Source organism: Oncorhynchus keta, chromosome 30 (genome assembly GCF_023373465.1).
Source record: "Oncorhynchus keta strain PuntledgeMale-10-30-2019 chromosome 30, Oket_V2, whole genome shotgun sequence".
Lineage (NCBI taxonomy): Eukaryota > Metazoa > Chordata > Actinopteri > Salmoniformes > Salmonidae > Oncorhynchus > Oncorhynchus keta.
This window is the reverse complement of record NC_068450.1, coordinates 21,253,073-21,274,308: the sequence shown is the minus strand read 5'-3', so window position 1 is coordinate 21,274,308 and position 21,236 is coordinate 21,253,073. Positions and strand designations below refer to the sequence as shown.

The 21,236-nt window shown below is 50.4% G+C and overlaps 1 protein-coding gene across 1 annotated transcript in view; it reads left to right on the top strand.

The window, feature by feature from the left end:
- gpc3 (glypican 3) overlaps positions 1-21,236 on the top strand; it is a 554,502-nt gene that overhangs the window by 216,204 nt on the left and 317,062 nt on the right. The window lies entirely within an intron of this gene.

Genomic DNA, 21,236 nt, shown 5'->3' with positions numbered 1-21,236 from the left:
ACTGATTGGTATGCAACACTAGATTAACAGGAAGACTGATTGGTATGCAACACTAGATTAACAGGAAGACTGATTGGTATGCAACACTAGGTTAACAGGAAGAATGATTGGTATGCTTCACTAGGTTAACAGGAAGAATGATTGGTATGCAACACTAGATTAACAGGAAGACTGATTGGTATGCTTCACTAGGTTAACAGGAAGAATGATTGGTATGCTTCACTAGGTTAACAGGAAGACTGATTGGTATGCAACACTAGATTAACAGGAAGACTGATTGGTATGCAACACTAGGTTAACAGGAAGAATGATTGGTATGCTTCACTAGGTTAACAGGAAGAATGATTGGTATGCAACACTAGATTAACAGGAAGACTGATTGGTATGCTTCACTAGGTTAACAGGAAGAATGATTGGTATGCTTCACTAGGTTAACAGGAAGAATGATTGGTATGCTTCACTAGGTTAACAGGAAGAATGATTGGTATGCTTCACTAGGTTAACAGGAAGAATGATTGGTATGCAATACTAGATTAACAGGAAGACTGATTGGTATGCAACACTAGATTAACAGGAAGACTGATTGGTATGCTACACTAGATTAACAGGAAGACTGATTGGTATGCAACACTAGATTAACAGGAAGACTGATTGGTATGCTTCACTAGGTTAACAGGAAGAATGATTGGTATGCTTCACTAGGTTAACAGGACGACTGATTGGTATGCTTCACTAGGTTAACAGGAAGACTGATTGGTATGCTTCACTAGGTTAACAGGAAGACTGATTGGTATGCAACACTAGATTAACAGGAAGACTGATTGGTATGCAACACTAGATTAACAAGAAGACTGATTGGTATGCAACACTAGATTAACAAGAAGACTGATTGGTATGCAACACTAGATTAACAAGAAGACTGATTGGTATGCAACACTAGATCAACAGGAAGACTGATTGGTATGCAACACTAGATGAACAGGAAGACTGATTGGTATGCAACACGAGATTAACAAGAAGACTGATTGGTATGCAACACTAGATTAACAGGAAGACTGATTGGTATGCTAAGCTAATGTTGCGTGGAGCAGGTCTGTAGCCTGGTTAGTTAGATGGTCAGGAGACTGAGGACCTGTTATCTGGTTAGTTAGATGGTCAGGAGACTGAGGACCTGTTATCTGGTCAGTTAGATGGCCAGGACACTGAGGACCTGTTATCTGGTCAGTTAGATGGTCAGTTATCTGGTCTGGAGACTGAGGACCTGTTATCTGGTCTGGAGACTGAGGACCTGTTATCTGGTCAGGAGACTGAGGACCTGTTATCTGGTCAGGAGACTGAGGACCTGTTATCTGGTCAGGAGACTGAGGACCTGTTATCTGGTCAGTTAGATGGTCAGGAGACTGAGGACCTGTTATCTGGTCGGTTAGATGGTCAGGAGACTGAGGACATGTTATCTGGTCAGTTAGATGGTCGGGAGACTGAGGACCTGTTATCTGGTCAGTTAGATGGTCGGGAGACTGAGGACCTGTTATCTGGTCAGTTAGATGGTCAGGAGACTGAGGACCTGTTATCTGGTCAGTTAGATGGTCGGGAGAATGAGGACCTGTTATCTCGTCAGTTTGATGGTCAGGAGACTGAGGACCTGTTATCTGGTCTGGAGACTGAGGACCTGTTATCTGGTCTAGAGACTGAGGACCTGTTATCTGGTCTGGAGACTGAGGACCTGTTATCTGGTCAGGAGACTGAGGACCTGTTATCTGGTCAGGAGACTGAGGACCTGTTATCTGGTCAGTTAGATGGTCAGGAGACTGAGGACCTGTTATCTGGTCAGTTAGATGGTCAGGAGACTGAGGACTTGTTATCTGGTCAGTTAGATGGTCTGGAGACTGAGGACCTGTTATCTGGTCAGTTAGATGGTCAGGAGACAAAGGACCTGTTATCTGGTCAGTTAGATGGTCAGGAGACTGAGGACCTGTTATCTGGTCAGTTAGAACGTCGGGAGAATGAGGACCTGTTATCTGGTCAGTTAGATGGTCAGGAGACTGAGGACCTGTTATCTGGTCTGGAGACTGAGGACCTGTTATCTGGTCTGGAGACTGAGGACCTGTTATCTGGTCTGGAGACTGAGGACCTGTTATCTGGTCTGGAGACTGAGGACCTGTTATCTGGTCTGGAGACTGAGGACTTGTTATCTGGTCTGGAGACTGAGGACTTGTTATCTGGTCTGGAGACTGAGGACCTGTTATCTGGTCTGGAGACTGAGACCCTGTTATCTGGTCTGGAGACTGAGGACCTGTTATCTGGTTAGTTAGATGGTCAGTTATCTGGTCTGGAGACTGAGGACCTGTTATCTGGTCTGTTATCTGGTCAGAGACTGAGGACCTGTTATCTGGTCAGGAGACTGAGGACCTGTTATCTGGTCAGGAGACTGAGGACCTGTTATCTGGTCAGTTAGATGGTCAGGAGACTGAGGACCTGTTATCTGGTCAGTTAGATGGTCAGGAGACTGAGGACCTGTTATCTGGTCTGGAGACTGAGGACCTGGTCTGGAGACTGAGGACCTGTTATCTGGTCTGGAGACTGATCTGGTCTGGAGACTGAGGACCTGTTATCTGGTCTGGAGACTGAGGACTTGTTATCTGGTCTGGAGACTGAGGACTTGTTATCTGGTCTGGAGACTGAGGACCTGTTATCTGGTCTGGAGACTGAGGACCTGTTATCTGGTCTGGAGACTGAGGACCTGTTATCTGGTCTGGAGACTGAGGACCTGTTATCTGGTCTGGAGACTTAGATGGTCAGTTATCTGGTCTGGAGACTGAGGACCTGTTATCTGGTCTGGAGACTGAGGACCTGTTATCTGGTCTGGAGACTGAGGACCTGTTATCTGGTCAGGAGACTGAGGACCTGTTATCTGGTCTGGAGACTGAGGACCTGTTATCTGGTCAGGAGACTGAGGACCTGTTATCTGGTCTGGAGACTGAGGACCTGTTATCTGGTTTGGAGACTGAGGACCTGTTATCTGGTCAGGAGACTGAGGACCTGTTATCTGGTCTGGAGACTGAGGACCTGTTATCTGGTCTGGAGACTGAGGACCTGTTATCTGGTCTGGAGACTGAGGACCTGTTATCTGGTCAGGAGACTGAGGACCTGTTATCTGGTCTGGAGACTGAGGACCTGTTATCTGGTCAGGAGACTGAGGACCTGTTATCTGGTCTGGAGACTGAGGACCTGTTATCTGGTCTGGAGACTGAGTACCTGTTATCTGGTCTGGAGACTGAGGACCTGTTATCTGGTCAGGAGACTGAGGACCTGTTATCTGGTTAGTTAGATGGTCTGGAGACTGAGGACCTGTTATCTGGTCTGGAGACTGAGGACCTGTTATCTGGTCTGGAGACTGAGGACCTGTTATCTGGTCTGGAGACTGAGGACCTGTTATCTGGTCTGGAGACTGAGGACCTGTTATCTGGTCAGGAGACTGAGGACCTGTTATCTGGTCAGGAGACTGAGGACCTGTTATCTGGTCAGTTAGATGGTCAGGAGACTGAGGACCTGTTATCTGGTCAGTTAGATGGTCAGGAGACTGAGGACCTGTTATCTGGTCTGGAGACTGAGGACCTGTTATCTGGTCTGGAGACTGAGGACCTGTTATCTGGTCTGGAGACTGAGGACTTGTTATCTGGTCTGGAGACTGAGGACTTGTTATCTGGTCTGGAGACTGAGGACCTGTTATCTGGTCTGGAGACTGAGGACCTGTTATCTGGTCTGGAGACTGAGACCCTGTTATCTGGTCTGGAGACTGAGGACCTGTTATCTGGTTAGTTAGATGGTCAGTTATCTGGTCTGGAGACTGAGGACCTGTTATCTGGTCTGGAGACTGAGGACCTGTTATCTGGTCTGGAGACTGAGGACCTGTTATCTGGTCTGGAGACTGAGGACCTGTTATCTGGTCTGGAGACTGAGGACCTGTTATCTGGTCTGGAGACTGAGGACCTGTTATCTGGTCTGGAGACTGAGGACCTGTTATCTGGTCTGGAGACTGAGGACCTGTTATTTGGTCTGGAGACTGAGGACCTGTTATCTGGTCTGGAGACTGAGGACCTGTTATCTGGTCTGGAGACTGAGGACCTGTTATCTGGTCAGGAGACTGAGGACCTGTTATCTGGTCTGGAGACTGAGGACCTGTTATCTGGTCTGGAGACAGAGGACCTGTTATCTGGTTAGTTAGATGGTCAGTTATCTGGTCTGGAGACTGAGGACCTGTTATCTGGTCTGGAGACTGAGGACCTGTTATCTGGTCAGGAGACTGAGGACCTGTTATCTGGTCTGGAGACTGAGGACCTGTTATCTGGTCAGGAGACTGAGGACCTGTTATCTGGTCTGGAGACTGAGGACCTGTTATCTGGTTTGGAGACTGAGGACCTGTTATCTGGTCAGGAGACTGAGGACCTGTTATCTGGTCTGGAGACTGAGGACCTGTTATCTGGTCTGGAGACTGAGGACCTGTTATCTGGTCTGGAGACTGAGGACCTGTTATCTGGTCAGGAGACTGAGGACCTGTTATCTGGTCTGGAGACTGAGGACCTGTTATCTGGTCAGGAGACTGAGGACCTGTTATCTGGTCTGGAGACTGAGGACCTGTTATCTGGTCTGGAGACTGAGTACCTGTTATCTGGTCTGGAGACTGAGGACCTGTTATCTGGTCAGGAGACTGAGGACCTGTTATCTGGTTAGTTAGATGGTCTGGAGACTGAGGACCTGTTATCTGGTCTGGAGACTGAGGACCTGTTATCTGGTCTGGAGACTGAGGACCTGTTATCTGGTCTGGAGACTGAGGACCTGTTATCTGGTCTGGAGACTGAGGACCTGTTATCTGGTCAGGAGACTGAGGACCTGTTATCTGGTCAGGAGACTGAGGACCTGTTATCTGGTTAGTTAGATGGTCTGTAGACTGAGGACCTGTTATCTGGTTAGTTAGATGGTCAGTTATCTGGTCAGGTGTTTTGCTTTTTCCGCTCTCATCGGTCATCCCGATAAGCATGTGACACTGGGTAATAGATTAGGCCAATTCGTGTCTTATTTTGATGGAGAGTGTACTAGTATACACTAGTATAGTCGTTCAGCAGGCACTCTTACCGAGTACGACCTACGTGCATTCAAGTAAAGGTTGCTGAAACCATAGCATAGTAAAGTAAAACTATACAACCTTCAAGAAAGTGTTAATAACAAAGAATTAAAGACCACCTCAGATGTAAAATACAAAGTGTCACAACTAATCTTGTTGATGTTACCAGACAACTATGTTTAAGTAAGAAATTGTGTTGATCCTCTTAGTCTCATCAGCAAGCCACTTCTCCAATCAGCTGTAGATTAAGATCTAGCACTATTCCCTGGAGAAATGATGTGATGAGATGTCTCTATGTCCCTCTCCTCTCTTCTGATCCAGAGTGACTTACTGTAAGTGCATTCAAAAAAGCCAGCTGAAACAACCACATTATATAATCCAAAAACGTATTTCTCTTCTTGTACCTTGGTACCAGGGTTGTTTTATGTGGGCCACTGTTTGTACGTTTTGACACTCACTGTTAGTAGGTTTTGACGGACAGTATTTCTGTCTTCCTCGTCACCTTTGTTTCTCTTCAGTGTTTCTCCCTCAGTGTCTCCTCCTCCTCCTGTCTCAGTCTCCTCCTCCTGTCTCAGTCTCCTCCTCCTGTCTCAGTGTCTCCTCCTCCTCCTGTCTCAGTAGCTCCTCCTCCTCCTGTCTCAGTGTCTCCTCCTCCTGTCTCAGTGTCTCCTCCTCCTCCTGTCCTAGTAGCTCCTCCTCCTCCTGTCTCAATGTCTCTTCCTCCTCCTGTTTCAGTAGCTCCTCGTCCTCCTCCTGTCTCAGTGTCTCCTCCTCCTCCTGCCTCAGTTTCTACTCCTCCTGTCTCAGTAGCTCCTCCTCCTCCTGTCTCAGTAGCTCCTCCTCCTGTCTCAGTGTCTCCTCCTCCTGTTTCATTAGCTCCTCCTCCTGTTTCAGTAGCTCCTCCTCCTCCTGTCTCAGTGTCTCCTCCTTCTCCAGTTTCAGTAGCTCCTCCTCCTCCTGTCTCAGTAGCTCCTCCTGCCTCAGTGTCTCCTCCTCCTCCTGTCTCACTGTCTCCTCCTCCTCATCCTTCTGTTTCAGTAGCTCCTCCTCCTCCTCCTCCTGTCTCAGTAGCTCCTCCTGCCTCAGTGTCTCCTCCTCCTCCTGTCTCACTGTCTCCTCCTCCTCATCCTTCTGTTTCAGTAGCTCCTCCTCCTCCTCCTCCTGTCTCAGTAGGTCCTCCTCCTCCTCCTGTCTCAGTGTCTCTTCCTCCTCCTGTTTCAGTAGCTCCTCATCCTCCTCCTGTCTCAGTGTCTCCTCCTCTTCCTCCTGCCTCAGTGTCTCCTCCTCCTGTCTCAGTAGCTCCTCCTCCTCCTGTCTCAGTAGCTCCTCCTCATCCTGTTTCAGTAGCTCCTCCTCCTCCTGCCTCAGTGTCTCCTCCTTCTCCTGTTTCAGTAGCTCCTCCTCCTCCTGTCTCAGTAGCTCCTCCTGTCTCAGTGTCTCCTCCTCCTCCTGTCTCAGTGTCTCCTCCTCCTCCTCCTCCTGTCTCAGTGTCTCCTCCTCCTCCTCCTCCTGTCTCAGTGTCTCCTCCTCCTCCTCCTCCTGTCTCAGTGTCTCCTCCTCCTGTCTCACTGTCTCCTCCTCCTCCTGTCTCAGTGTCTCCTCCTCCTCATCCTCCTGTCTCAGTGTCTCCTCCTCCTGTTTCAGTAGCTCCTCCTCCTCCTCCTGTCTCAGTGTCTCCTCCTCTTCCTGTCTCACTGTCTCCTCCTCCTCATCCTCCTCTCAGTGTCTCCTCCTCCTCTCTGTGTCTCCTCCTCCTTTCTCAGTGTCTCCTCCTCCTCCTGTCTCAGTGTCTCCTCCTCCTCCTGTCTCAGTGTCTCCTCCTCCTCATCCTCCTGTTTCAGTAGCTCCTCCTCCTCCTCCTCCTGTCTCAGTGTCTCCTCCTCCTGCCTCAGTGTCTCCTCCTCCTCCTGTCTCAGTGTCTCTTCCTCCTCCTGTTTCAGTAGCTCCTCATCCTCCTCCTGTCTCAGTGTCTCCTCCTCTTCCTCCTGCCTCAGTGTCTCCTCCTCCTGTCTCAGTAGCTCCTCCTCCTCCTGTCTCAGTAGCTCCTCCTCATCCTGTTTCAGTAGCTCCTCCTCCTCCTGCCTCAGTGTCTCCTCCTTCTCCTGTTTCAGTAGCTCCTCCTCCTCCTGTCTCAGTAGCTCCTCCTGTCTCAGTGTCTCCTCCTCCTCCTGTCTCAGTGTCTCCTCCTCCTCCTGTCTCAGTGTCTCCTCCTCCTCCTCCTCCTGTCTCAGTGTCTCCTCCTCCTGTCTCACTGTCTCCTCCTCCTCCTGTCTCAGTGTCTCCTTCTCCTCATCCTCCTGTCTCAGTGTCTCCTCCTCCTGTTTCAGTAGCTCCTCCTCCTCCTCCTGTCTCAGTGTCTCCTCCTCCTCCTGTCTCAGTGTCTCTTCCTCCTCATCCTGTCTCAGTGTCTCCTCCTCCTCCTGTCTCAGTGTCTCTTCCTCCTCATCCTCCTGTCTCAGTGTCTCTTCCTCCTGTCTCAGTGTCTCCTCCTCCTGTCTCAGTGTCTCCTCCTCCTCTTGTCTCAGTGTCTGCTCTTCTTGTTAGTCTCTCCTTCTCCTCATCCTCCTGTCTCAGTGTCTCCTCCTCCTCCTGTCTCAGTAGCTCCTCCTCCTCCTGTCTCAGTGTCTCTTCCTCCTGTCTTAGTGTCTCCTCCTCCTCCTCTCAGTGTCTCATCCTCCTCCTCCTCCTGTCTCAGTCTCTCCTTCTCCTCATCCTCCTGTTTCAGTGTCTCCTCTTCCTCCTGTCTCAGCGTCTCCTCTTCCTCCTCCTGTCTCAGTGTCTCCTCCTCTTCCTCCTGTCTCAGTGTCTCCTCCTATCTCAGTGTCTTCTCCTCCTCCTCCTCCTGTCTCAGTGTCTCCTCATCATCCTGTCTCAGTGTCTCCTCTTCCTCCTGCCTGTCTCAGCGTCTCCTCTTCCTCCTCCTGTCTTAGTGTCTCCTCCTCTTCCTCCTCCTGTCTCAGTGTCTCCTCCTCCTCCTGTCTCAGTAGCTCCTCCTCCTGTCTCCGTAGCTCCTCCTCCTCCTGTCTCAGTGTCTCCTCCTCCTCCTGTCTCAGTGTCTCCTCCTCCTCCTGTCTCAGTGTCTCCTCCTCTTCCTCCTCCTGTCTCAGTGTCTCCTCCTCCTCCTGTCTCAGTGTCTCCTCCTCCTCCTGTCTCAGTGTCTCCTCCTCCTCCTGTCTCAGTGTCTCCTCCTCCTCCTGTCTCAGTGTCTCCTCCTCCTCCTCCTGTCTCAGTAGCTCCTCCTCCTCCTGTCTCAGTAGCTCCTCCTCCTCCTGTCTCAGTAGCTCCTCCTCCTCCTGTCTCAGTAGCTCCTCCTCCTCCTGTCTCAGTAGCTCCTCCTCCTCCTGTCTCAGTGTCTCCTCCTCCTCGTGTCTCAGTGTCTCCTCCTCTTCCTCCTCCTGTCCCAGTGTCTCCTCCTCTTTCTGTCTCAGTGTCTCCTCCTCCTCCTCCTCCTGTCTCAGTGTCTCCTCATCCTCCTGTTTCAGTAGCTCTTCCTCCTCCTGTCTCAGTGTCTCCTCCTCCTCCTGTCTCAGTGTCTCCTCCTCCTCCTCCTGTCTCAGTAGCTCCTCCTCCTCCTGTCTCAGTGTCTCCTCCTCCTCATCCTCCTGTTTCAGTAGCTCCTCCTCCTCCTCCTCCTGTCTGTGTCTCCTCCTCCTGCCTCAGTGTCTCCTCCTCCTCCTGTCTCAGTGTCTCTTCCTCCTCCTGTTTCAGTAGCTCCTCCTCCTCCTCCTGTCTCAGTAGCTCCTCCTCATCCTGTTTCAGTAGCTCCTCCTCCTCCTGCCTCAGTGTCTCCTCCTTCTCCTGTTTCAGTAGCTCCTCCTCCTCCTGTCTCAGTAGCTCCTCCTGTCTCAGTGTCTCCTCCTCCTCCTGTCTCAGTGTCTCCTCCTCCTCCTGTCTCAGTGTCTCCTCCTCCTCCTCCTCCTGTCTCAGTGTCTCCTCCTCCTGTCTCACTGTCTCCTCCTCCTCCTGTCTCAGTGTCTCCTTCTCCTCATCCCCCTGTCTCAGTGTCTCCTCCTCCTGTTTCAGTAGCTCCTCCTCCTCCTCCTGTCTCAGTGTCTCCTCCTCCTCCTGTCTCAGTGTCTCTTCCTCCTCATCCTGTCTCAGTGTCTCCTCCTCCTCCTGTCTCAGTGTCTCTTCCTCCTCATCCTCCTGTCTCAGTGTCTCTTCCTCCTGTCTCAGTGTCTCCTCCTCCTGTCTCAGTGTCTCCTCCTCCTCTTGTCTCAGTGTCTGCTCTTCTTGTTAGTCTCTCCTTCTCCTCATCCTCCTGTCTCAGTGTCTCCTCCTCCTCCTGTCTCAGTAGCTCCTCCTCCTCCTGTCTCAGTGTCTCTTCCTCCTGTCTTAGTGTCTCCTCCTCCTCCTCTCAGTGTCTCATCCTCCTCCTCCTCCTGTCTCAGTCTCTCCTTCTCCTCATCCTCCTGTTTCAGTGTCTCCTCTTCCTCCTGTCTCAGCGTCTCCTCTTCCTCCTCCTGTCTCAGTGTCTCCTCCTCTTCCTCCTGTCTCAGTGTCTCCTCCTATCTCAGTGTCTTCTCCTCCTCCTCCTCCTGTCTCAGTGTCTCCTCATCATCCTGTCTCAGTGTCTCCTCTTCCTCCTGCCTGTCTCAGCGTCTCCTCTTCCTCCTCCTGTCTTAGTGTCTCCTCCTCTTCCTCCTCCTGTCTCAGTGTCTCCTCCTCCTCCTGTCTCAGTAGCTCCTCCTCCTGTCTCCGTAGCTCCTCCTCCTCCTGTCTCAGTGTCTCCTCCTCCTCCTGTCTCAGTGTCTCCTCCTCCTCCTGTCTCAGTGTCTCCTCCTCCTCCTGTCTCAGTGTCTCCTCCTCCTCCTGTCTCAGTGTCTCCTCCTCTTCCTCCTCCTGTCTCAGTGTCTCCTCCTCCTCCTGTCTCAGTGTCTCCTCCTCCTCCTGTCTCAGTGTCTCCTCCTCCTCCTGTCTCAGTGTCTCCTCCTCTTCCTCCTCCTGTCTCAGTGTTTCCTCCTCCTCCTCCTGTCTCAGTAGCTCCTCCTCCTCCTGTCTCAGTAGCTCCTCTTCCTCCTGTCTCAGTAGCTCCTCCTCCTCCTGTCTCAGTAGCTCCTCCTCCTCCTGTCTCAGTAGCTCCTCCTCCTCCTGTCTCAGTGTCTCCTCCTCCTCGTGTCTCAGTGTCTCCTCCTCTTCCTCCTCCTGTCCCAGTGTCTCCTCCTCTTTCTGTCTCAGTGTCTCCTCCTCCTCCTCCTCCTCCTCCTGTCTCAGTGTCTCCTCATCCTCCTGTTTCAGTAGCTCTTCCTCCTCCTGTCTCAGTGTCTTCTCCACCTCCTCCTGTCTCAGTAGCACCTCCTCCTCCTGTCTCAGTGTCTCCTCCTCCTCGTGTCTCAGTGTCTCCTTCTCCTCATCCTCCTGTCTCAGTGTCTCCTCCTCCTGTTTCAGTAGCTCCTCCTCCTCCTCCTGTCTCAGTGTCTCCTCCTCCTCCTGTCTCAGTGTCTCTTCCTCCTCATCCTCCTGTCTCAGTGTCTCTTCCTCCTGTCTCAGTGTCTCCTCCTCCTGTCTCAGTGTCTCCTCCTCCTCTTGTCTCAGTGTCTGCTCTTCTTGTTAGTCTCTCCTTCTCCTCATCCTCCTGTCTCAGTGTCTCCTCCTCCTCCTGTCTCAGTAGCTCCTCCTCCTCCTGTCTCAGTGTCTCTTCCTCCTGTCTTAGTGTCTCCTCCTCCTCCTCTCAGTGTCTCATCCTCCTCCTCCTCTCAGTGTCTCATCCTCCTCCTCCTGTCTCAGTCTCTCCTTCTCCTCATCCTCCTGTTTCAGTGTCTCCTCTTCCTCCTGTCTCAGCGTCTCCTCTTCCTTCTCCTGTCTCAGTGTCTCCTCCTCTTCCTCCTGTCTCAGTGTCTCCTCCTATCTCAGTGTCTTCTCCTCCTCCTCCTCCTGTCTCAGTGTCTCCTCATCATCCTGTCTCAGTGTCTCCTCTTCCTCCTGCCTGTCTCAGCGTCTCCTCTTCCTCCTCCTGTCTTAGTGTCTCCTCCTCTTCCTCCTCCTGTCTCAGTGTCTCCTCCTCCTCCTGTCTCAGTAGCTCCTCCTCCTGTCTCCGTAGCTCCTCCTCCTCCTGTCTCAGTGTCTCCTCCTCCTCCTGTCTCAGTGTCTCCTCCTCCTCCTGTCTCAGTGTCTCCTCCTCCTCCTGTCTCAGTGTCTCCTCCTCTTCCTCCTCCTGTCTCAGTGTCTCCTCCTCCTCCTGTCTCAGTGTCTCCTCCTCCTCCTGTCTCAGTGTCTCCTCCTCCTCCTGTCTCAGTGTCTCCTCCTCTTCCTCCTCCTGTCTCAGTGTCTCCTCCTCCTCCTCCTGTCTCAGTAGCTCCTCCTCCTCCTGTCTCAGTAGCTCCTCCTCCTCCTGTCTCAGTAGCTCCTCCTCCTCCTGTCTCAGTAGCTCCTCCTCCTCCTGTCTCAGTGTCTCCTCCTCCTCGTGTCTCAGTGTCTCCTCCTCTTCCTCCTCCTGTCCCAGTGTCTCCTCCTCTTTCTGTCTCAGTGTCTCCTCCTCCTCCTCCTCCTCCTCCTCCTCCTGTCTCAGTGTCTCCTCATCCTCCTGTTTCAGTAGCTCTTCCTCCTCCTGTCTCAGTGTCTTCTCCTCCTCCTCCTGTCTCAGTAGCACCTCCTCCTCCTGTCTCAGTGTCTCCTCCTCCTCGTGTCTCAGTGTCTCCTCCTCTTCCTCCTCCTGTCCCAGTGTCTCCTCCTCTTTCTGTCTCAGTGTCTCCTCCTCCTCCTCCTCCTCCTGTCTCAGTGTCTCCTCATCCTCCTGTCTCAGTGTCTCCTCCTCCTCCTGTCTCAGTGTCTCCTCCTCCTCCTGTCTCAGTGTCTCCTCCTCCTCCTCCTGTCTCAGTAGCTCCTCCTCCTCCTGTCTCCTCCTCTTCCTCCTCCTGTCCCAGTGTCACCTCCTCTTTCTGTCTCAGTAGCTCTTCCTCCTCCTGTCTCAGTGTCTCCTCCTCCTCCTCCTGTCTCAGTGTCTCCTCCTCCTCCTCCTGTCTCAGTGTCTCCTCCTCCTCCTCCTGTCTCAGTGTCTCCTCCTCCTCCTCCTGTCTCAGTGTCTCCTCCACATCCTCCTGTCTCGGTGTCTCCTCCTCCTCCTCCTGTCTCAGTGTCTCCTCCTCCTGTTTCATTAGCTCCTCCTCCTCCTGTTTCAGTAGCTCCTCCTCCTCCTGTCTCAGTGTCTCCTCCTCCAGTTTCAGTAGCTCCTCCTCCTCCTGTCTCAGTAGCTCCTCCTCCTCCTGTCTCACTGTCTCCTCATCCTCCTGTTTCAGTAGCTCCTCCTCCTCCTCCTCCTGTCTCAGTGTCTCCTCCTCCTGCCTCAGTGTCTCCTCCTCCTCCTGTCTCAGTAGCTCCTCCTCCTCCTCCTGTCTCAGTGTCTCTTCCTCCTCCTGTCTCAGTGTCTCCTCCTCCTCCTGCCTCAGTGTCTCCTCCTCCTGTCTCCTCCTCTTCCTCCTCCTGTCCCAGTGTCACCTCCTCTTTCTGTCTCAGTAGCTCTTCCTCCTCCTGTCTCAGTGTCTCCTCCTCCTCCTCCTGTCTCAGTGTCTCCTCTTCCTCCTGCCTGTCTCAGCGTCTCCTCTTCCTCCTCCTGTCTTAGTGTCTCCTCCTCTTCCTCCTCCTGTCTCAGTGTCTCCTCCTCCTCCTGTCTCAGTAGCTCCTCCTCCTGTCTCCGTAGCTCCTCCTCCTCCTGTCTCAGTGTCTCCTCCTCCTCCTGTCTCAGTGTCTCCTCCTCCTCCTGTCTCAGTGTCTCCTCCTCCTCCTGTCTCAGTGTCTCCCCCTCTTCCTCCTCCTGTCTCAGTGTCTCCTCCTCCTCCTGTCTCAGTGTCTCCTCCTCCTCCTGTCTCAGTGTCTCCTCCTCCTCCTGTCTCAGTGTCTCCTCCTCTTCCTCCTCCTGTCTCAGTGTCTCCTCCTCCTCCTCCTGTCTCAGTAGCTCCTCCTCCTCCTGTCTCAGTAGCTCCTCCTCCTCCTGTCTCAGTAGCTCCTCCTCCTCCTGTCTCAGTAGCTCCTCCTCCTCCTGTCTCAGTGTCTCCTCCTCCTCGTGTCTCAGTGTCTCCTCCTCTTCCTCCTCCTGTCCCAGTGTCTCCTCCTCTTTCTGTCTCAGTGTCTCCTCCTCCTCCTCCTCCTCCTGTCTCAGTGTCTCCTCATCCTCCTGTTTCAGTAGCTCTTCCTCCTCCTGTCTCAGTGTCTTCTCCTCCTCCTCCTGTCTCAGTAGCACCTCCTCCTCCTGTCTCAGTGTCTCCTCCTCCTCGTGTCTCAGTGTCTCCTCCTCTTCCTCCTCCTGTCCCAGTGTCTCCTCCTCTTTCTGTCTCAGTGTCTCCTCCTCCTCCTCCTCCTCCTGTCTCAGTGTCTCCTCATCCTCCTGTCTCAGTGTCTCCTCCTCCTCCTGTCTCAGTGTCTCCTCCTCCTCCTGTCTCAGTGTCTCCTCCTCCTCCTCCTGTCTCAGTAGCTCCTCCTCCTCCTGTCTCCTCCTCTTCCTCCTCCTGTCCCAGTGTCACCTCCTCTTTCTGTCTCAGTAGCTCTTCCTCCTCCTGTCTCAGTGTCTCCTCCTCCTCCTCCTGTCTCAGTGTCTCCTCCTCCTCCTCCTGTCTCAGTGTCTCCTCCTCCTCCTCCTGTCTCAGTGTCTCCTCCTCATCCTCCTGTCTCGGTGTCTCCTCCTCCTCCTCCTGTCTCAGTGTCTCCTCCTCCTGTTTCATTAGCTCCTCCTCCTCCTGTTTCAGTAGCTCCTCCTCCTCCTGTCTCAGTGTCTCCTCCTCCAGTTTCAGTAGCTCCTCCTCCTCCTGTCTCAGTAGCTCCTCCTCCTCCTGTCTCACTGTCTCCTCATCCTCCTGTTTCAGTAGCTCCTCCTCCTCCTCCTCCTGTCTCAGTGTCTCCTCCTCCTGCCTCAGTGTCTCCTCCTCCTCCTGTCTCAGTAGCTCCTCCTCCTCCTCCTGTCTCAGTGTCTCTTCCTCCTCCTGTCTCAGTGTCTCCACCTCCTCCTGCCTCAGTGTCTCCTCCTCCTGTCTCAGTAGCTCCTCCTCCTCCTGTCTCAGTGTCTCCTCCTCATCCTGTTTCAGTAGCTCCTCCTCCTCCTGCCTCAGTGTCTCCTCCTTCTCCTGTTTCAGTAGCTCCTCCTCCTCCTGTCTCAGTAGCTCCTCCTGTCTCAGTGTCTCCTCCTCCTCCTGTCTCAGTGTCTCCTCCTCCTCCTCCTCCTCCTCCTCTTCCTGTCTCAGTGTCTCCTCCTCCTGTCTCACTGTCTCCTCCTCCTCCTGTCTCAGTGTCTCCTCCTCCTGTCTCACTGTCTCCTCCTCCTCCTGTCTCAGTGTCTCCTCCTCCTCCTGTTTCAGTAGCTCCTCCTCCTCCTCCTGTCTCAGTGTCTCCTCCTCCTCCTGTCTCACTGTCTCCTCATCCTCCTCTCAGTGTCTCCTCCTCCTCTCTGTGTCTCCTCCTCCTTTCTCAGTGTCTCCTCCTCCTCCTGTCTCAGTGTCTCTTCCTCCTCATCCTCCTGTCTCAGTGTCTCCTCCTCCTGTCTCAGTGTCTCCTCATCCTCCTGTCTCAGTGTCTCCTCTTCCTCCTGTCTCAGCGTCTCCTCTTCCTCCTCCTGTCTTAGTGTCTCCTCCTCTTCCTCCTCCTGTCTCAGTGTCTCCTCCTCCTCCTGTCTCAGTAGCTCCTCCTCCTCCTGTCTCAGTAGCTCCTCCTCCTCCTGTCTCCGTAGCTCCTCCTCCTCCTGTCTCAGTGTCTCCTCCTCCTCCTGTCTCAGTAGCTCCTACTCCTCCTGTCTCCGTAGCTCCTCCTCCTCCTGTCTCAGTGTCTCCTCCTCCTCCTGTCTCAGTGTCTCCTCCTCCTCCTGTCTCAGTGTCTCCTCCTCCTCCTGTCTCAGTGTCTCCTCCTCCTCCTCCTGTCTCAGTAGCTCCTCCTCCTCCTGTCTCAGTAGCTCCTCCTCCTCCTGTCTCAGTAGCTCCTCCTCCTCCTCCTGTCTCAGTAGCTCCTCCTCCTCCTGTCTCAGTGTCTCCTCCTCCTCCTGTCTCAGTAGCTCCTCCTCCTCCTGTCTCAGTGTCTCTTCCTCCTGTCTCAGTGTCTCTTCCTCCTCCTCTCAGTGTCTCATCCTCCTCCTCCTCCTGTCTCAGTCTCTCCTTCTCCTCATCCTCCTGTTTCAGTGTCTCCTCTTCCTCCTGTCTCAGCGTCTCCTCTTCCTCCTCCTGTCTCAGTGTCTCCTCCACATCCTCCTGTCTCAGTGTCTCTTCCTCCTGTCTCAGTGTCTCCTCCTCCTCCTCTCAGTGTCTCCTCCTCTTCCTCCTCCTGTCTCAGTGTCTCCTCCTCCTCCTCCTGTCTCAGTGTCTCCTCCTCCTCCTCCTCCTGTTTCAGTAGCTCTTCCTCCTCCTGTCTCAGTGTCTTCTCCTCCTCCTCCTGTCTCAGTAGCACCTCCTCCTCCTGTCTCAGCGTCTCCTCTTCCTCCTCCTGTCTTAGTGTCTCCTCCTCTTCCTCCTCCTGTCTCAGTGTCTCCTCCTCCTCCTGTCTCAGTAGCTCCTCCTCCTCCTGTCTCAGTAGCTCCTCCTCCTCCTGTCTCCGTAGCTCCTCCTCCTCCTGTCTCAGTGTCTCCTCCTCCTCCTGTCTCAGTGTCTCCTCCTCCTCCTGTCTCAGTGTCTCCTCCTCCTCCTGTCTGTGTCTCCTCCTTCCTCCTCCTGTCGCAGTGTCTCCTCCTCCTCCTCCTGTCTCAGTGTCTCCTCCTCATCCTGTCTCAGTAGCTCCTCCTCCTCCTGTCTCAGTGTCTCCTCTTCTTCCTCCTCCTGTCTCAGTGTCTCCTCCTCCTCCTGTCTCAGTGTCTCCTCCTCCTGTCTCAGTACCTCCTCCTCCTCATCCTCCTGTCTCAGTGTCTCCTCCTCCTGTCTGTGTCTCCTCCTCCTCCCCTCCTCCTCCTGTCTCAGTGTCTCCTCCTCCTGTCTCATTGTATCCTCTGTAGTTATCACGTTTCACATTGGATTTATTAAATACAGAAAGTTAAGACATGTTTTTATTTTCATTCTGGTGCCGCTCTGCACACACAAGCTTGTTAGCTCAAGGGCTCCCGAGTGGCGCAGCAGTCTAAAGCACTGTATCTCGGTGCTAGTGGCGTCATTACAGACCCTGGCCCAACATTAAGTCAACTCACTGAAGTTCAAAGACATTTAAAGGTCCTTCATAGAAGCCATTCCTCCGTAGATATAATTCAGTGGTCCTGATTAAGATAATGCATGTCATAACAACAAGATGCCTAGCGCTTCTAGCCAAGCCTCCACCTTCTCTCGCTCTCTCCCCACCCGCAAAATTTCAGTTGCATCTCATTCCCTACATTCCCTACGTCTACTCTGTCCAATGCATGGAAATAGCTTGCCCGCTCCATAGCAAGCTGCTCTATCCACATTGATTGGTGAACTAGTTTCATCTTGAGCTTTTAAAAGGAACAGACTTTTTTGGTGTTCAATCTGGTTCAGAACATTATTTTGCTGGTCGGAACAGTGGAACGGAACAAAATAAATAAGGGTTCTGTCTGGAACACAATTTGTGGATTCTACTACACATGAATCAATCAGTGTGACTCTACTACACATGAATCAATCAGTGTGACTCTACTACACATCAATCAATCAGTGTGACTCTACTTCACATGAATCAATCAGTGTGACTCTACTACACATGAATCAATCAGTGTGACTCTACTACACATGAATCAATCAGTGTGACTCTACTTCACATGAATCAATCAGTGTGACTCTACTACACATGAATCAATCAGTGTGACTCTACTACACATGAATCAATCAGTGTGACTCTACTACACATGAATCAATCAGTGTGACTCTACTACACATGAATCAATCAGTGTGACTCTACTAAACATGAATCAATCAGTGTGACTCTACTCCACATGAATCAATCAGTGTGACTCTACTACACATGAATCAATCAGTGTGACTCTACTACACATGAATCAATCAGTGTGACTCTACTACACATGAATCAATCAGTGTGACTCTACTACACATGAATCAATCAGTGTGACTCTACTACACATGAATCAATCATTGTGACTCTACTTCACATGAATCAATCAGTGTGACTCTACTACACATGAATCAATCAGTGTGACTCTACTACACATGAATCAATCAGTGTGACTCTACTACACATGAATCAATCAGTGTGACTCTACTACACATGAATCAATCAGTGTGACTCTACTAAACATGAATCAATCAGTGTGACTCTACTCCACATGAATCAATCAGTGTGACTCTACTACACATGAATCAATCAGTGTGACTCTACTACACATGAATCAATCAGTGTGACTCTACTAAACATGAATCAATCAGTGTGACTCTACTACACATGAATCAATCAGTGTGACTCTACTCCACATGAATCAATCAGTGTGACTCTACTTCACATGAATCAATCAGTGTGACTCTACTACACATGAATCAATCAGTGTGACTCTACTCCACATGAATCAATCAGTGTGACTCTACTACACATGAATCAATCAGTGTGACTCTTCTACACATGAATCAATCAGTGTGACTCTACTACACATGAATCAATCAGTGTGACTCTACTACACATGAATCAATCAGTGTGACTCTACTACACATGAATCAATCAGTGTGACTCTACTACACATGAATCAATCAGTGTGACTCTACTACACATGAATCAATCAGTGTGACTCTACTCCACATGAATCAATCAGTGTGACTCTACTTCACATGAATCAATCAGTGTGACTCTACTACACATGAATCAATCAGTGTGACTCTACTACACATGAATCAATCAGTGTGACTCTACTACACATGAATCAATCAGTGTGACTCTACTACACATGAATCAATCAGTGTGACTCTACTACACATGAATCAATCAGTGTGACTCTACTACACATGAATCAATCAGTGTGACTCTTCTACACATGAATCAATCAGTGTGACTCTACTACACATGAATCAATCAGTGTGACTCTACTACACATGAATCAATCAGTGTGACTCTACTACACATGAATCAATCAGTGTGACTCTACTAAACATGAATCAATCAGTGTGACTCTACTACACATGAATCAATCAGTGTGACTCTACTCCACATGAATCAATCAGTGTGACTCTACTTCACATGAATCAATCAGTGTGACTCTACTACACATGAATCAATCAGTGTGACTCTACTCCACATGAATCAATCAGTGTGATTCTACTACACATGAATCAATCGGTGTGACTCTACTTCACATCAATCAATCAGTGTGACTCTACTACACATGAATCAATCAGTGTGACTCTACTACACATGAATCAATCAGTGTGACTCTACTCCACATGAATCAATCAGTGTGACTCTACTCCACATGAATCAATCAGTGTGACTCTACTCCACATGAATCAATCAGTGTGACTCTACTACACATGAATCAATCAGTGTGACTCTACTACACATGAATCAATCAGTGTGACTCTACTACACATGAATCAATCAGTGTGACTCTACTACACATGAATCAATCAGTGTGACTCTACTACACATGAATCAATAAGTCTGATTCTACTACACATCAAATCAAATCAAATGTTATTTGTCACATGCACCGAATACAACAGGTGTAGACGAGTTAAATAAAGGTCTAAAATAATGTTAAAATAGACCTTACAGTGAAATGCTTACTTACAAACCCGTATGCCCTTAACCAACAATGTGGTTTTAAGAAAATACCTAAAAAAAGTAAGAGATAAAAAGGACAAATAATGAAAAAGCAGCAGTAAAATCACAATAGCGGGGCAGTATACAGGGGTACCGGTAATTGAGGTAATATGTACATGTAGGTTATTAAAGTGACTATGCATAGATAATAACAGAGAGTAGCAGCGGCAGCGTAGAAGGGGGGGGTGAAAATATTCTGGGTAGACGTTTGATTAGATGTTCAGGAGTCATGACTTGGGGGTAGAAGCTGTTTAGAAGCCTCTTGGACCTAGACGTGGCGCACCGGTACCGCTTGCCAAGCAATAGCAGAGAGAACAGTCTATGACTAGGATGGCTGGAGTCTTTGACAATTTTTAGGGCCTTCGTCTGACACCGCCTGGTATAGAGGTCCTGGATGACAGGCAGCTTGGCTCCAGTGATGTCCTGGGCTGTATGTACTACCCTCTGTAGTGCCTTGCGGTCAGTTGCCATACCAGGCTGTGATGCAACCCGTCAGGATGCTCTCGATGGTGCAGCTGTAAAACCTTTTGAGGATCTGAGGACCCATGCCAAATCTTTTCAGTCTCCAGAGGGGGAATAGGTTTTGTCGTGCCCTCTTCACGACTTTCCTGGTGTGCCGTACCACGTTAGTTTGTCATTGATGTGGACACCAAGGAACTTGAAGCTCTCAACCTGCTTAACTACAGCCCTGTCGATGAGAATGGGGGCGTGCTCGGTCCTCCTTTTCTTGTAATCCACAATCATCTGCTTTGTCTTGATCACATTGAGGGAGAGGTTGTTGTCCTTGCACCACACGGTCAGGTCCCTGACCTCCTCCCTATAGGCTGTCTCGTCGTTGTCTGTGCTCAGGCCTACCATTGTTGTGTATTTGGCAAACTTAATGATGGTGTTGGAGTCGTGCCTGGCTGTGCAGTCATGAGTGAACAGGGAGTACAGGAGGGGACTGAGCATGCACCCCTGAGGGGCCCCCGTGTTGAGGATCAGTGTTGCGGATGTGTTGTTACCTACCCTCACCACCTGGGGGCTGCCAGTCAGGAAGTCCAGGATCCAGTTACAGAGGGAGGTGTTTAGTGCCAGGTTTGTTAGCTTAGTGATGAGCTTTGAGGACAATATGGTGTTGAACACTGAGCTGTAGTCAATGAATAGCATTCTCACATAGGGGTTCCTTTTGTCCAGGTGTGAAGGGGCAGTGTGGAGTGCAATAGAGATTGCATCATCTGTGAATCTGTTGGGGCGGTATGCAAATTGGGTTTCTGGGATAATTGTGTTGATGTGAGCCCTGACCAGCCTTTCAAAGCATTTCATGGCTCGAGATGTGAGTGCTACAGGTCGGTAGTCATTTAGGCAGGTTACCTTAGTGTTCTTGGGCACAGGGACAATGGTGGTCTGCTTGAAACATGTTGGTATTACAGACTCAGACAGGGAGAGGTTGAAAATGTCAGTGAAGACCCTTGCCAGTTGGTCAGCGCATGCTCTGTGTACACATCCTGGTAATCCGTCTGGCCCGTGTTCTTGTGAATGTTGACCTGTTTAAAAGTCTTACTTACATCGGCTGCGGAAAGTGTGATCACACAGTCATCCGGAACAGCTGATATTCTCATGCATGTTTCAGAGTTACTTGCCTCAAAGCGAACACATACGTTATTCAGCTTGTCTGGTAGGCTCATGTCACTGGGCAGCTCACGGCGGTGCTTTCATGAATCAGTCAGTGTGATTCTACTACACCGGAATCAGTCAGTGTGATTCTACTACACATGAATCAGTCAGTGTGATTCAACTACACATTAATCAGTCAGTGTGATTCTACTACACCGGAATCAGTCAGTGTGATTCTACTACACATGAATCAGTCAGTGTGATTCAACTACACATTAATCAGTCAGTGTGATTCAACTACACATGAATCAGTCAGTGTGATTCTACTACACATGAATCAGTCAGTGTGATTCTACTACACATGAATCAGTCAGTGTTATTCAACTACACATGAATCAGTCAGTGTGATTATACTACACATTAATCAGTCAGTGTGATTCAACTACACATGAATCAGTCAGTGTGATTCAACTACACATGAATCAGTCAGTGTGATTCTACTACACATGAATCAGTCAGTGTGATTCTACTACACATGAATCAGTCAGTGTGATTCAACTACACATGAATCAGTCAGTGTGATTATACTACACATTAATCAATCAGTGTGATTCAACTACACATTAATCAGTCAGTGTGATTCTACTACACCGGAATCAGTCAGTGTGATTCTACTAGACATCAATCTGGTTTTATATGATGCATATAATAAGCTATAAAAATAGCTATAAAGATAAGCTAAGCTATAAAGATAAGCTATAATTAAATAAAAATGTATTGGGTAAATCATTTCATTTTGGCATCACTGTGCCCGAAGAAGGGGATTTACCCACTAAATTACTGGGAG